This window comes from Rhipicephalus sanguineus, chromosome 4, assembly GCF_013339695.2.
Source record: "Rhipicephalus sanguineus isolate Rsan-2018 chromosome 4, BIME_Rsan_1.4, whole genome shotgun sequence".
In the NCBI taxonomy this organism is placed as follows: domain Eukaryota; kingdom Metazoa; phylum Arthropoda; class Arachnida; order Ixodida; family Ixodidae; genus Rhipicephalus; species Rhipicephalus sanguineus.
In genome coordinates, this window is record NC_051179.1 from 27,452,419 (window position 1) to 27,465,054 (window position 12,636).

A 12,636-nucleotide genomic window follows, 5' to 3' on the forward strand; every position below is an offset into this window, starting at 1 on the left:
CTAACCGTCTCTTACTTATTTCTATCGCGGACGTGTTCAGCTTTCCATTGTTGTCCCTAAAACCCAAGGCTTCATGTAGACTCGTGCCCACACGTATACCTGGGTGAATATCGCCACATTCAATCAGTACATGTTCCATCGTTTCCTTAGTTCCCCCGCAGCATGTACATTGTTCTTCTTCGTTACTGAATTTCGCTTTATAACTACGCGTTCTAAGGCAGCCCGACCTTGCTTCAAACAGTAAAGCGCTTCCCCTTGAATTATCATAAAACCTTTCCCTCCTTATTTCGTTTTTTCCTTTTCGGTAGTTACTCAGAGCCGGCTTCTTTTCCATCGCTGTCATCCAATAAGTCCTCTCCGCCTCTCTTACCTTCCGCTTAATGCTCCTTGTTGTCATATCGCCCGCACTGCCAGCCGTATATTTACTGGCGAACTAGCGTACGCAGCGCCCTCAATGAGAGTGAGCCGACCAATACCAGCGCTTGCCTATCACTTGAAGCATTGGCCTCCTCCCTTGAACTTTTGAACTTCTTGAGGCCCCGCCCAGACCAAGAACCCTCCGCATCGCCCCGCTCACGAGCGGACGACGGCGTACACCAGCCGTCCGGCTCGTGAGGGGTACAGGCTCATATCAATCCGCCTTCGAGGAGGAAATGCCGCGGCCTTCTAAACTTCAAGATTGTCACGTGACAATTCCTCCTATTACTTTTCCATCCTCCACCGCACGCGCAGTTGCGGCACAGTGTGATCGCACACCTGAACCTCACGAACTGCTTATCGACTCTTACCTAGACGACTACGCCAGATATGCCGCCTTCTACAGTATTGAGCATGGGTAGTAAAGAGAGTATGTTTGTCTCCTACTTAACTGTAATTGCTGCATGCACAAGAAATAATAATAATATCTGCAGGGGGTTTAAGTAACGTCCCAAAATCACGATATGATTATGAGGGTACACAGGCCTCAAGCATTAAGTACACGGGCCTCAAGCATTTTGGCCTCCATCGAGCATGCACAAGAAAGAAGGGTTCTAGCACTGCGGATATGGAAATGCGCGTAAGTCGCAAATGTTTCGTTATCAACATGTATGCTCTGTGAAATGGCCCATATATATATAGTTAATTGGCATATATATGTTTTGCTTCAGTTCAACATATGTCGAACTAAAAACTGAATATCAAGGATCACGTCTCATTTGCTCTCAAACATAGCATTAGAAAAGACTCTATATATAAATGACGGCGCAATATCATCATGGACCCTAGCGTCACTTGCTTGACCATTATTTAAAGGAGCACTAAAGTGAATCAATAAATTAGTTTAGACGGATAAATTGTACTCTAAAAATCCCAGTGCCGTTAATTTCACCATTGATTTTCATCTATTTATAAAAAGTTAACCTATGCCAGAAATCTCACTTTTAAATTTACCGCCGAAAGCTCATATGGTGACGTCACGCATTTCAAAGTGTTCCCTTTTTTTTTCGTATTTTGGCCACATTGGCTCAACGAAATTTGATGAAACTTGGTATGTTAACTTCATTTTCACCGATTAGAAACTACAGGGGCGTAGCCAGGGGGGGGGGGGTGGAGGGGTTCAAACCCCCCCGAAAATTTTCAGTTTTGCTTGCGTATATATACAGGCACACATACAAACGCACGCACGAACATACATAAAGTACGGTTGAACACCCCCCCCCCCCGAAAAAAATTTCTGGCTACGCCCCTGAGGAACTACGTAGGACTAGATGCGATCAAAATCTGTGACGTCACGGCGTTTGTTGCGGGAACATTAAGGGGGCGTCGCCAACCGCATTTTCTTTTTGCACGTTTTCTCGCTTATCAAGCGTCTTCTCTCAGCAAGCGTGGTGTTTTGGTATCGTGAAAGAGTAATTTACTCATACGACAAAAATCGTGTTACTCTTTAGGGTCCCTTTTGAATTGGTGTTCCAAAAGAACCGCAGCGGGAACTTGCCTGCAAAATTAGTTTCGCCTTCAGCATAAATGCCCGACGTTGAGCGAGCGCCGAGTTTTCAAGAATAGAAAAGCAAACTATATATAGTCGGTATTACAACCTAAAAATAGATGCAAGATCTGTCGCCCCCCCCCCCCCCCCCCCCCCCCCCCCCCCCCATAGCGGCGCGCCTGCCATTCATCTGTGCAAGAAAGTCGTGCGAGGTGCTTTCCGTTCTAACGTTAAAGCTTTTTCGCTGCTAATATAAATACTACGCATAATAATAATTAAAAGTTCGTCGTCCCTTGTTTAAAATATTACGTTTCCCCGAGCAGAGACGTCGGAATTTTTGCTAAAATTTGGCTGGAAGTTCAAGTTTTCGACTGAAAACGACCGACACTAACGTGGGTCTGTATGGGAGAGAATCACCTACCTGAAATCCGCGTAAGGTATTCGACGTCACGGAAATAAGCAAATGCGATTGGATGAGGCATCTATGTAAATTCTCTCTGGGTGGGACAGCGAGGGCTGTGGGCGCAGCTTGCATTTATTAGGTTGTAACCGATTATGATTACAAAAAAAAGACGCCCCAAATCAAGACAGGCAGGGGCTTAGCCAGAAAACTTTTTCAGGGGGTGGGTTCAACCAACCTTCATGTATGTTCACGCTTGCGTATGTGTGGGTGTATATCACCACGTGGAAAGTTACATACATACATACATACATACATACATACATACATACATACATACATACATACATACATACATACATACATACATACATACACACACACATAGTCTAGGCGTACGCGTGTAACCTTATTTATCACGTCCTGGCTGTCGCCAGTGTTCTGGCGTTCACGCTCGCTGAAAAGACGCCATAGCGCGCGCAAAAGTTACCCGCTTAGATTCACGAAGGCCGCATTTTCATGGGGGAAATGCAAGCGCAACTGTACTTATATTTAATTATCCCAGATCGGCGTGCCTTAATTATAATGATATCGTGATTTTGGCACGTAAAGCCCTCCAATTTTTTTTCCCCGCTCAATCCATACGATCAACTTTAAGGCAAGGGAGAAAGAGAGAGAGGGAAAAGAATAAAACACGCGTGCACAACTCAACACATTTTATGAAACAATAGGTAATTGGCATGGGCCATAGGCGCATGCTTCTCCATTAGGGAGGCAGGGGAGGAGGGGCGTGCTATGTATATCACTGCCCAACTTCCTACCATACGATCAGAACGCAGCGCGAAGAATAATAATAAGGGGGGGGGGGGTGCCCTTTCTTCCCTCCCCCCGTGCGCAAGGCAATAGGTACTCTGAGCGAGCCTGTATGGTTGGCGAAGGATGTGGGGGGGGGGGGGGGGGCACACACTTTTGCCCCTGTGCGCAAGGCTATGCTATGGTAATAGGTACTCTGAGCATGCCTATATCATTGACCATTTGCGCGTTGCCCAAAAGCCTTGTGTGTTGTCCAAAAGTTTGTCATATAGGCCTCCCCCCTCCCCGTGCGCAAGGCGTGCCTATCCGAATGACCATTCGCGCGTTGCATAGAAGTTTAATTACGAGATGTGTACACGTGTCCGCCGAGGCAGTTTGCCTACTTTCGTGTGCTGTGATGCAACAGGGTGTAGTGATAACAACGTACAAACGAGAAAACAGCGCAATGTAATTGAGAACGGGGACAAGGCAGGGATCATGACGCCACATCGCTGCTAGCGCATGCAGCCAGCAGCACTGTCCTCGTTTCCTTGTGCACGAATTATTATTTCTTTTTTCTCGTCCAAGTGCGAAATGCGCTCACCAACAGCCGGTGCAGCGTACGTGATTTCGAAAAGAAAGTCAGTGTTTTAAGACTATCTCCACTCAGCAGTGGCGTAGTCAGAAATTTTTTCAGGGGTGGATGGGGGGGGGGGGGGGGGTCAACTGCCCCTTATATATGTTCGTGCGTGTGTTGTATGTGTGCGTGTATATCTACACATGCGAAATTGACGACTTAAGGGGGGGGGAGTTACCCCCCCCCCCCCCCCCCGCCGGCTACGACACTGCTCCACTGCGCGGGTGCTAAGATATATGTTGTAATAAAAAATACAGGAATCTTGCACGGTATGACGAATGTACGATGTGGCTGATCGACGTTGTAATATTTATCGAATAGACCAGAAAACCTGGTGAACTAAATTCAGTAATTAACCAGCTTTTTCTTAATTTCGGCATTTAAGCACGAAGGCACGCGTGTAGCTCAATCAATCGCAAGATTAAGGTGCTTTCCATTTTCTTTTATGGAGGGTTCGGGATCGAAGGCGAAAAACGCATTAAGTAAGCCAGTGTCCGTGTACCCTAGTAATCAGGGTTATCACTGTTTCTGATATAATTTTGAAACGATTAAAAAATGTACAAATTGAAGAAAAACTTAAAATTGAGTACGCTTGAGCTTCACCTTCAACCGTATATATATATATAACACGATGGCGTAATCGGGCCCCGTTCGGATATCGTCTTCTCAGCCAGCCTTCGTTTCTCGGTGAACCGGTTTGATTAACTGATAACATATATGCTCTAGAAGATCAATCGATGTATACATGAGAATTTTTCACTATACATTTCTCACTGCAGTCAGAAGTAATGCTACGTGAACAAATAAAAATATATAGCACTCTTCGCGGCGTTCATAGATGTACGGCCATACTTGCCGCTAGTGGTATTGCAAAAGTGAAAGCAATTATGTGATGTCGTATTAACGTGCGTGTATAGGGTGGCTAGAAGTTTAGGGTAGCTAGTGTGTGTTTAGATTCCACCATTTAAAGCAAGCGTATATACCGTGCCATTTTTCGCAGCTCCCTGTGCATACGAGGCCAACGCGTGCCGTATACAGGCCTAGGCTGATTTGGTATCTTTCTTCGGTGGAAGAAAATTTGAAGGAAAGTGAAGGGGGGGGGGGACAAGAGATATGGACATGAAGGCTAACGTAGCTTAAAATCAGGCGACAAGCTTTTATATTTGAGACGAGGATAAAGCTGTCTGTCGTCATGACAACTATCAGACAGGCGACCTGCAATCGTATACATATCTCTGTCTATGTTTCGGCTATCGAGTCTGTAAAGAGAGGAGCTCGTTTCCTAGTTCTTGCGATTAGGCAGAGTGATTGACGAAATGTATTCACACGCAGCGTGGAGGCAAGGTCATCTAGGCCGTGATCTCAAAACCTTCTGCGACGCTATCTTGTGCTAGCGCTTTCGTGGCGATCGCGCACGCACATCTGAGAAAAGCGCCTTCGGAAGGGCATTTTGCATTCCCCGTGACTAACCGACTAACCATTACTGACAGACACGACCTGTGATGCAAACAGATATGATCTGATTAAAAAAATAGCGAAGGATGCCAGATATCCGAGCTCCGCGTGTGTGTACTACCAGCTGGTACTACACGCAGAAAGCGGAACCGCGTACGGCCGCAGAAGCAGACGCTTCGGCACGTGACCATACGACCAGGTTTTCTGCTGGTAGCGAAAGTAACAAAATAAAGACAAAACCTTAAAGAAAAACGTTTGGTTTATATAAAGTATGAATAGATGCCACTTTACGTCTACAAAGAATGTCTGTGTGTTTACAGAAAAGGATAAAGAGACCATACGTCATCGGCAAATTTTGCAGCGTATTCTGGCGCTCAGAATACGCTGCAAAAGCGTAGCCTTTAAGATTCGCAACTTTGGAAAATTAATATGATTGAACTCTCGGAGGCCACGCAAAACTTGAAGCTGTATGAAGTTGGACACCGATTTGCAGTAATAGAATGCGTACTTACGCGTACTGCATCAAGTATCCTTACCAGCTTTTATGCAGCAAGCAATCCATCGATGCCATTCATGCGCGACCTCGAAATGGGATAAGCGAAGTAAGACACACAGTAATAAATGATTTTCCGGATGTGCGAGAGAAGCGCGAGGTTCGATCCTAACTTTCAAACACTTTGATAGCGCTGTAGATTTTTTTTCTGACATTTTATGCCGCCCCTCTCGCGAACTACGAAGCCTACCTTTTTCGCTCGAATTAGTGTGGCAGCTAGCGCCACCTGCTTTCACAAGAATCGACAATGTTTCACAAAAAATTACAGTTTCACAGCGTGAACGCAAGTCCGCAGTTTCAATTCTTTGCACGTATTTGACACATGCGTAAGAGCTCTGGGATATAAACCGAGGGTAAGAGTTCGCAAATAAGCAGCCGCAAAGGAGGTAAAAGCACGTGGTGGCGCTCGCGTCGACTCCACAAATTTTTGCTTTTACTTCATCATATCTGTGATGTTGCAGCCGTACAGCTGACGGAGCCGTGGCGGTGCGGAAAGGGCCTTCATTAATGAAAGTTAAACGCTGGGCTTTCTACAGGACTAATCAACTCTGCCACGACGTAAGGTAAGTCCCACCGAGCCCCAACGGGCCGAGATCGCTCATTTATTCGCTGTTTCGTAGGCCTAACCCGCATATTTTTGCCTCGGTGGTGCTCGGAGGGTGAGAGGGGGGTGCTCTAGTGGTAGTGGGGGGACTTAGGTATTCGACGGTGTCGTCGAGTCTTCTTCGAATTATTATTCTGGTTCGCGTCTGTTCGTTACTCGGAGAACACTGCACGCAGATCGTTTCTCGTCGTAGTCGACGAAATCCCGCCGAGCCCCCATTATGATCGCGAATCGAGGGTGCGTGGAATATATTTCAAGGTCAATATGTTGCAATTCCACCGTTTTTTACCTCTAGGGAAAGGCCGTGCGTTTTTTTCGCTGTTTGTCCTCGATTTTTTTCGAGCGCTTTCGCTAGCACATCACCGCCAGACCAGACGCGCAGCAGTTTTTTTACGAGAACGTCGCATTGATGCCGTCGACGGAAATGGCACGTCGTCCAACACTTGCAATCTTTTGGCCCGCTTATTTTTCTTTTCTCTTTTGCTCGCTCCTCCTCCTCCCTCTTTACTTTTTTTTTTCGCCAGAGGTAAGCGTGACGTGCAAGCACCACTACGGATTGCGTGCGTGTATGCGTACGCACAGCGTGGGCCGCGCGAAAGCGAAAATAACTACGCACTAGTCGAAATGAGCTACTCGAAAAACCGCTACACTTCTTAGTACCGGCTGCCACCTGTGCTTCGGTAATCCGTGGTTTCGAGTCTGCGTCAAAACGAAGAAAATGCGTCGTCCGCAGCCTTGTGCGATCGTTTCGGACTATCGGAAACTAAACTCCGTCGCATCTCGGCGCCTGAAGAAAGATAAATAAAACTGATTGCTCAAGCGCCCAGAACTTGTCCATCAGCGGTGTCGTCCGCAGGTGACGTAACGAGTCTAACCGCAACGCGAGGTCATTAAACGAATAAAAAAGCACAAAAATGGCTTCGTACCTCGAGCTGTTGACGGGCAACCTTTATTTTTTCCTTGTAGACGCATTACTCATTCTTACAGCAGCGATTTTTTTTCCCTCTTTGAATTCCTGTCGCTCCTTATTCTTCTTCGAGTGATGTGCAACAGCCCCAACGCGGCTATTCCGATATCCCGGTTAATACGTGCGTCGCTCGTTCGAGGCAGATTAACCGCGCCGCAGTTAATCGCATTAGTAGCGCAGCGGAAACGAGTGAATCGGTATCACTTGACGTGTGTAGGAAGTCGGGTCAAGCTAGTTTCGCGTAAACTATGATCGGAGTTTAGAACTATCGGGAGAGGAGGAAATAGCGCGTACCACTACGGCGTTGCCATGACGCCTGCCCGTGACGCCGGCTTATGCACGCACGTATGTCTCACGTAGTTTTCATTCTTTCCTTAACTTTCTGCACGTGTGGCCCTGACGTCACACACGAAAGGAAGAACAAAAGGTAATTTGCCCCTGGACGTTTCGCAAGGTAGTGCTGCAGGCACTTGTATCTCAAGGCAATCAGTGAGGTCCGCAAACACCAGCCGGCGCGCGCGCTCTTTTTGTTTGTTTTGTGCGTGTGTGTGTTTCTTCTTTTTATACCGCGAAAAGGTCGTGCCGTGTCTGATAGTTTCCTTTGTTTCCTGCTTGCTTTTATCTCACCTACGTCATTGCTGGTTGCTGTAGGATCGAGGGTAGTGGGGTGTCTACTACGATTTGCAAAAGACGTCTGGTAAGGCAGGACGTTGTACCCTGTCATTCCTTTCTTTACGTTCGTGTATGCGAGGGTTTTTACAAGCTTCGTAAAGTCTCTCGCTGCCTCATTCGTTCTTTTTAAATCTTTCCATAAAAGCTCTTCATTAGCAGCTACCTTGTATGAAAAGCGGGAGAAAAGATTTACGTCTCCTCCCTGTTTCATTGTCTTGTGCATTTTGACACGAGGAAAACGGAGAGTGCATGCGTTGTCTCATGTACACCCAGTCACTCATTCTTTTTTTGGTTTCTCTGGAACGGGGAGTGTCTTGGAAACACAGTCGTGTCTTGTCTCATTTCGGTCTGCGAGGGGAAGGTTGAATCAGAGTGACAGGTGAGAGAAGAGCAAAGCATGCCGTGACGTCTCTCCGACAGCCTCGTCTCAGACTCTTCCTTGCAACCGCAGCACTGTGTGGCACATCGTTAATCGTGCAGTGTTGTGGTGCCGTAAGGTCTGGCGGCAGCGGCATGCCTTAAGTTGCCCGCAGTCTTTGGGGGAACCCAGAGGGGTGTCTGACCGTTATCCGGAAAGCACAGCTGGCTGACGACTCCACGCTTTAGGTCCTCGTATTCCGACGCGTTCCTTCAGTTTTGTGTTGGTCGTCCCGACAGGCGGAAGCGAAGCCGTTTCACTGGGTTTTGTGCTGCTTGGGGCTGCTGGACATGGCCTTCCTTCAGTGCCATGTTAACGGTTCTGTTAACGCCACGCTAAGTGAACTTGCGTATTTGCCTGCATCATCGGCCGCACAATTGCTTTTGGTTGGACAGTCGGCCATTCGCAGTTGTGTAACACCTGTGACAGGTACGTGTCATGCGAGTCCCCCTTACACTGCTTTTGATAGGCTACTTGCTTTAGCTTGTCTCTTTAATGTACCTGCACATGCTGTTGCTGCCTAATTGCCTGCCTCACTGCAGTGCATTCGTTTATACTTTTGGCTTGTCCTATGGATTAGTCTGCTTTGTGGGGTCGTCGAGTGCTCTCACTGGGAAGACTGCATCATAGGGTATTACTTTTTATTTTGAATATGATTAGATGTAGCAGATAAAGGTAGCCCCCATTCCCTTTAATCTTATTTGCCTTAATGGTCCTCGCTGGAATCTTTTGCTCGTGTACATAGTGTTGAGGAAAGACAGTAACAAAAGTTCCACAGTGAGTGAAAATTCTGTGAGCACTAGGGAGTAAATATGCCTAAGTAGATATTAATTTCTTAGCCGTGCTTCTAGAATTCTCTGGAAACTTGCAGGAAAATAAGCAAGCGCAGACTAACTGCTTGCACCTGCCAGGAATGTCATTTCTAGCGGATGTGACACAGCTGCATCTGCGCTGCACTGTGCTAGTTTCCGCCACATGTGTTAGAAATGCAAAAGAATTAAAAAATAAAAATAAGAAGGTCCGTCGGCCTTGCGCAGTTAGTTGAACTGCCTGCAGAACTAGGTGTAGTACTCTGTGTTGCAGGGTAACATTTATAATGAGCTCACCTTGATTAAGCATGGCCTAATTCTGTAATCTTTAAAAGTGTCATTCTCCTTGCATGAATCTTTTTCTTTTGCATGCTATTCATCTGAGATGATCACCTATTACTTCAAAGACTTCCTGAACACAGTGCCCTCTGATAACCTTCAATGGCAGGACATTGTAGGCTGTTCCACATGCTACCCATCGTTCCTGCAGTGGTTGAATGACTATAGTGCAAGATTTCCTTCTGTTACATTTGTCTGATGTGTGTGTGCTGTACTCTATGCAATTGCTTTATTGCTTGAGGTCAAATGCACCTGGATAACACGTGCTCCGTACTCTGCTCGCGACATACTGTTGTTTCGCTTATCATGTTTTTATCGTTGCATGTGGTCACCCAGATCGTGGACGTTGGTCTTGACGCACTGATAAGGAAGAACCTAGCACAGATAACTGGCACACAAGTAGTCTTCGAAGCTGCGAGGCTGTCACTTATCGTTGTGTGGACACGGGGCCTGTTTTCAATTGTACAAGCAAGAGCTGCATTCAGTAGTCTAGTCTGTTTTGCGTAGATTCTAACTTTTACCTGTTCTGGGCCATTGGGCACTGCTTTTTAAGCTATTGACGCGCTTGATTAAACAATTTTATTCTGTAGCTCATTGGTTAATTCAAACCTTAGCTGCTTTGTATTGCATCGTGTGTTATGAACGAAATAAGGGTGATTTTTAAGGGCTCGTTTTTCTTTGCTAGACACTACATTAATTAGAACTAACTGACAAGAAAGACAAGGAAAGTATAGGGGATGTTATTTCAGTAATTATGATGTTAATGTGAAGAAAGTAAGGTGGATGAAAAGATAACTTGCTGCCGGCAGGTTATCTTACCGTTGTGTAGCGGTATCCTTTCCATTGAGAAATCTCCAGCCAGTTGTTAATTGCTTAAGTTAGTGGTTAGAGAAGGTGCAGTCAGGGGGTCTGATATTTTTGCCAAGTCTCTGCTGCATACCTAAATATGCACTTTTTTTTAATGTCAGGCTCCGTGATACTCTGCACGTCCTGTCTATATTGTCCGATATCAAAAATTGCGTGACTGGTAAAGCTGGTGTAGTAATTTTTAGTTCAAGATCTTTGATGGCTTCCGCTTTCATTTTTGAGTGTGCCAGCGACGGCCAAATTTTTAGCAGCAGAAAAAGAATGCCCTTCGATAAAGTGTAACTCGTATGCAGAGGTTTTTTAACAGTGGACTCTCCTGAGCACCTAAAGACAAATGTTAAGTGACTTTGGGAGTCTTTTTGTTTGTCTTATCACATAGAATAACAATATTGTGCCAAGTTGATCGGAAAAAACCAAACATGCGTCTCTGAGGTGCACAGCTCATCTGATGAATTAGTCTTAACATTGTTCTTAAAAGTAGTGGGCTGTGTAGAAGTATACTGGAAGTACTTTTCATGCAGGTCTTAGTCAGCTGTCACAAGTTTAGCTTTTCACTCAGAAGTGAATATTCATTAGCAAAAACAACTATGAGCTCAATCAGCAAATCAAAGTGTTGTATTGGTAGCTTTCCCGTTGTAGTTTAAGTGGTTGTTGAGGTTTTATGTCTAGCTACTGTCTTCGTAACGAATTGTTTAAAATCAAAGTTAGCTTCAGACTGAACTTGGCTGCAAAATTTCTCTGTTGAATACAACTGGAGAGCCTGCAGTGCCTTAAAAAGCCATAGCTAGTTATCTCCCCATTTTTGTAATATGCAACTCGTACCATGTTAGATAAGAGGTGAGCACAGAAACAAGACATGCGGTGCCCTATTTTTGTGATGCGCTGCGACTTGCCTATCATGCGAGACCTACTAGCCCGAATATTTGCTTGCTTCAGCCAGTTTTCATTGCTACGCACTTCCGGTCTGCAGCTTTTCTGAAGAAACTTCAAATTAGATCTGTAGGACTGCACATACTTGCAACAATACAATGACAAAATATTTCGAAGCCTTGCTCAAGTGTTTGTCGCGTACTTACAGCTCACATTCTAGCACCTTTTATGCTAGTGCCGCCTTGCTATTCAAGATGCTTGTAAAGGTTAGCCCTTGGTTTGATTCTGGCTAATACCCTGTTTATCCTCAAACATCAAGCTGTGCAGTGCAGTGCTTGCGTATCGTACATCAGCACAGCACGACTGTCCTACAGTGTAACAGTGCCGAGTCGTACCACTGTAGCCTGTCCTCGCTCGACAAACAGTGGGAAGGCTGGATTGCTCAAGCTTCGGAACAGTTGGAGTTGTTTACATCCAGAAGGAAAGGCTGTGGCACAGAAGAGCGCATATTCTTAGTCGACCCTTGTTCCGTGTGTTTCACTTCCTTTTGCTGACCTGACTGCAAGTGGCAAGGAAAACTTTGACAGGGTCTGGAATTTTTTCTATTCTGTTGGACCATTCTAAGGGTTTTTGCATTTCTTGGCTGCTGTAAATAAATCGCTGCATATGAGACATTCGACATGAAGTTCTGAGGTTTTTTTTTAAGAAGCACCCGGCCAACGTGCCACCACTCGTGCATCCTTTCCTTGGTTCTGGCAGGTTTCCTCGTATTGTTTGAATGCGGCGTTTGTGGACGTCATGCCTTGTTTGCATTATGATGAAACTTGGAAGCTGTTTTGCGAGTTGCTACAGCTGGTCTGGGTAAGCTCTAGGCAGTAGTCAAGGTCACTGTCGCGGTCATAATTGTGGCCCGAAAGCGGGCTTGAGGACACTTGGCCATGTTTTCACGGTCGTTTTCACTCGAAAAAGTGAGTGTTCTTCTTTTTAAGAGATTAAGTCGCAGCTAAAGACTGCGTCACATATAAGTGCACCAATTTCTTTGTTAGTGCGTTATCTGGTTATGCAGAAAGTCTTGAGCACTACATATCTGGTGGAAGGAATGGCGTAGTTAGCCTAGAGTGAAACGGTGTGCAAACATGAAGGATGTTTACATGACGTGCCTTTTGATAGAAAGTTACACAACAGGCAGCGCTATCCATCCGTTGGCCATGTTTCTTGTAAGGTATTTGTTGGTGTTGTTTGGGGTTGTTTTTTTTTCTGTCTAAACCGTACCATGGTAGCTTAGTG

General features: G+C 45.7%; 1 protein-coding gene across 1 annotated transcript in view; it reads left to right on the forward strand.

The window, feature by feature from the left end:
• Nucleotides 1–6,191: 6,191 nt before the first annotated feature.
• Nucleotides 6,192–12,636, forward strand: part of LOC119389673 (NADPH--cytochrome P450 reductase) — a 34,758-nt gene continuing 28,313 nt past the window's right edge. Inside the window, exon 1 of the mRNA XM_037657034.2 lies at nucleotides 6,192–6,366. The gene's annotated coding sequence lies outside the window, so the exon portion shown is untranslated. The remainder of the gene's footprint in view (nucleotides 6,367–12,636) is intronic.